The sequence below is a fragment of the Fomitiporia mediterranea genome (assembly GCF_000271605.1).
Source record: "Fomitiporia mediterranea MF3/22 unplaced genomic scaffold FOMMEscaffold_7, whole genome shotgun sequence".
Taxonomy (NCBI): domain Eukaryota; kingdom Fungi; phylum Basidiomycota; class Agaricomycetes; order Hymenochaetales; family Hymenochaetaceae; genus Fomitiporia; species Fomitiporia mediterranea.
The window spans coordinates 3205133-3209417 of NW_006760392.1; the positions used below are offsets into that span (position 1 = coordinate 3205133).

The following is a 4285-nucleotide window of genomic DNA, read 5'->3' on the forward strand; positions in this document are numbered from 1 at the left end:
AAAACAAAATATTCATTCATAATTACAAATGATAATTAATAAAAGATAACAAGTGTGCACATAACTCATAACATAATATGTACCTATCTACTATAACAAACAAAATACACATTATATAAGTTGACAAACATTAACAGCATCAAAAATATAATAGTAATAACATTTAAATTACTTATTATTGAACATAAAGAACATTATGCACTGCTTTATAACCACAAAAGCAATTACAATTATATATATAAATATTATATTATAACAACAATTAATAAACGTTAAAGAAATATCCAATTCTTTGAAGAAATACCTTCTTGAATTGAAGGGGAGAAAATGGATAATATGCACAAACAATTATAATATGCACGAAAAATTAATAACTAAATATAAACAATGGAACAGAAAGTATAATGTTACAGACACTATGAAAAATAGAATAACAAAATGTATGGACTAAGTACTGACTAAGTAATAGAAGTTATGGATAGACATAACAGATCATAAAGGTAAATCATTTGGTATAAAGCAAAACTATGTTGATTGGAACTAAATAATAGAAGTTAACACAATGTGTGATTGAACTTTAACATTAAATAAATAATAATTCTACTATGAAACAAATGCTCATACTTGGTGAATAATATTAATATGATAATATAATTAACTTAATAGTGTTTAATACGAAAATAAATAATATGCAGACGATTATCACATCATATAATGAAATAATTCATCAATTCAGACTATAGTTCATGGATAAAAGTGATGAATAACAAAAATAATACTTTGGAACGTACATAAAACAATAAATAATATATCCATAGGATAATACGAATATAATTGTGATATAATTCACAACTACAACCAAACAATACACAGATAATAACTATATAAACAAGTATGGAGTGTATACATATAATTAAATAAAACTATTAAATTGATTCTTGTACAAACAATTAATTTGCCCTCACTGTGCAATTAATACAAGCATGAACAGCATTATAACACTATGAATTACATTGGATAGATATTAAAAGGTATACCTATACAATGATTCAAATAAAATAAATAAAACCAATATATAAAACGTTTTACCTAGCAAACCAATTAACAAATAAAACGTTAAACAAATACTACAATTGTACATAGTACTAGATTAACTAAAGAACGCTAGGAGACAATTATAGTAAACATAATCTGATATATTACTTATATGCAGATTGTGTTACAATACATCATTCTTCACAAAAGAAAAAGCAAAGAACAATAGTCATAACATACACATATATATACACAATACTATGATTGTGACAATTCACAATAACATTGTTAATGATAAATAATACAAACACACGTTAGTAATGATTTACAACAGATAACTATGTTGGCTATTAAAGAAACAATGTAACAGATTGTATAGTTACTCAGGATGCATCAGAAACAATCAATTAACAAACATAATGTTAATAAATTAATACACAGATATAAACAATAATGTAAAGCAAACAAACGAACGAACAGTACATTCATGATATAATACATATACAATACACCTAGACACATAGTAAGATGCCTGTAGCTAGACATAACATCTATGTAACAAATATATGTTAGTATAAAACCTTATTGATCTCAGAATGAAGTAATCTAGCAAAAACAAATATTATTATTGATATTACAATATACAATCAATGTAAAGCTTCAATCCAAAAACATAAATCAGCTATTGCTGAATGCTTAACACATATACAAATGTAGACAAACATAGACAGTAATGATTAAAGAAGGATATTATTGTAACATTGAATATACATTTTACTAGCATGATTCATTAGTTTCACAGCAAAGTAAAAGGAAATTACTAGAGTACTCAAACAAACTTAATAACAAACAATATGACTGAATAACAAACAATAAAACGAAACAAGCAATTGTATTTATAATTTAAATATGTGTATATACATACCTACACATGTTGACAAGATTCTGCAGATCTCTAAAGCATTTACAAATTATTTAATAACATTTACAAATGATCTATTATGATAACAATGCTGTTATTGAACAGTATATTACAAACAAACAAACTAATTAAATATACTTAATTAATATAATATTGGACAAACTTAACACAAAGTGGATGACATTTGGAATGGACAGTACATGGAATGGACAGTACATGGAATGGACAGTACATGGAATGGACAGTACATGGAATGGACAGTACATGGAATGGACAGTACATGGAATGGACAGTACATGGAATGGACAGTACATGGAATGGACAGTACATGGAATGGACAATGTATTACTACAATGCTAATATTATTATTAATAACTACATCAAGTTATAAACACGTTACACAAACAAACAATTGTACAATACAGTTATAATAATTAAACTATCTATACATACTGTAAGCAAACATCTTACAAGTCTACTAGACCTAGTAAGAGTTTGAAGGGGAGTGTTAAGACAAGACTACACAAGAGTATGTCTCAGATGATATAAACTATATTACAAGTAATAACAAACAATGATGGAATACCTTCCATCATACATTCTACATCTGAGACATACCTACATAGTATATATAGACTAACTAATTAATAGACAATGAAGAAAGCTGTGAGAGAGCAAGCTGAGTCTACTATCCCCCCTCTTTATGTGATCCCTCTAAGCCTCTCACATAACCTCCCTTCCCTTTCTTAACATCCTCCTAGACTCTTGTCTCTCTCTGTACAAAATTTCCTCCTCTTGAAAACTGTTAGCTTATTTCTATTCACTCTTGTGACTCTTGAAACTCTTAGATCCATCTTACATTGTACTTACACAGGTCTAGGTTACATTCACTACATCCAGATACTACTTCTGTGTATACAGCTGTCTTGTTCTCCTGTACTTTAAGGACTTGTTTCTAGACTTCCTGCTTTGTTAAACAAGTTGGTCTAGGATTCTAATATACTTTAGGGAGGCCTTCTTCTTCCTACTGAGTACATCTTACTAGCTAATTCTGTGTTTCTACTTGATAGTGTATTCTAACCCTTTCCTATTCCTTCTCAATAATTTCATTAATGTCTTTCTTCTTCCTAGCTTTGTCTTTTTGTGCTTAGGCCTGTATTTCTTCCTTCTCCTTTGTATCCCTACACTGTCTGAGCTGTTTACAGGCCTGCTAGAATGTAAAGATCTTGAGCATTCTACTATTAAAGATGTGTACATTTTCTACTCCTTTTCCCTTCTCCTTCTCATTCAGTGCTCCTTGTAGCTTTACATTATGTATGGTAGCAAGTACAAGCTAGGCCTGAGCACTCTTAATAATACTCTGGTTGATTTGTATATACTAACACACTTAGATCAGGTTCTTAGTAAGTTCAGTAATGTCTTTGCCTAAACAAGTACTTACTAATAGCCTTTCCAAGTATCCTTCTACTTCCTTCCAATTAGGAGTCCTAAGAGTGTCTAAGACTCTCTCTAGTATAGGTGGAGGCAGATTGTACTTTGTAGTAACATACTCTTTTGAGACTAGGAAACTTGCTAATTTTGACACTGTTAGAGACAAAGATATTAATTATATACACTTTGAGAGTGTAAAGAGTAACAGATTAATGGATGGATCAATAGTAGGAGTAGTAGACTAGTATGTAATAATACTACTGTTACAAGAACTGGTCTGCTCACTCAGTAATGTGTATGTGTAGTTAGGTGCTAGAATATGTATTAAGATGTTAACATTAAAGCCTGTAGACTTTTGATAGTAATATACAGCTATTATCTAGTAAACAGGAGTTGTAAGAGGTAACAGAAAGGTTGATAATGTTGAGGACACCTTACTTAGCTTCATCTGATCACTTGTAATAATAGTACAGTCAAACAGATGAACTCTAGTAACTTGGAAGACAGACTAGACAGTCTGTGAATCAAAGGCAAGTAAAAAGCTCCTTCTAAAAAGTCTAAGAAAGTCCTGCTTCCCAACAGTTTGTAGCATCTGTGCCTCAAAATCATCAACTATGTCTTGCCAAATTTGTTTCATCTGTGTAAAGCAAACTACATTAAGGCCCTAGAGAGTATGTGTACAGTAAGGAGGATACTCTAATAGTATAACATTGTGTTAAACTACTACTTCTAGCAGTTCAAACAAATAATGTGAGTTGTAACTATTAACAATAAGAACTTAAGTGTGTCTATGTGCTTTCTCTCTTGTTTCAGACTCAAAATGATTTGTGAACCAATCTAGTACTACATTATGAAAAAGTTGCAACACTTGTATTAGATTATAACCAGGTATATTTT

General features: G+C 29.8%; 1 protein-coding gene across 1 annotated transcript in view; it reads right to left on the minus strand.

The window, feature by feature from the left end:
* Positions 1–3414: 3414 nt before the first annotated feature.
* FOMMEDRAFT_21218 (uncharacterized protein) overlaps positions 3415–4285 on the minus strand; it is a 3577-nt gene continuing 2706 nt past the window's right edge. The window contains exons 7-11 of the mRNA XM_007267867.1: positions 4125–4166; positions 3857–4070; positions 3698–3801; positions 3549–3632; positions 3415–3495 (exon numbers count right to left, since the gene is read on the minus strand). The gene's annotated coding sequence lies outside the window, so the exon portion shown is untranslated. The remainder of the gene's footprint in view (positions 3496–3548; positions 3633–3697; positions 3802–3856; positions 4071–4124; positions 4167–4285) is intronic.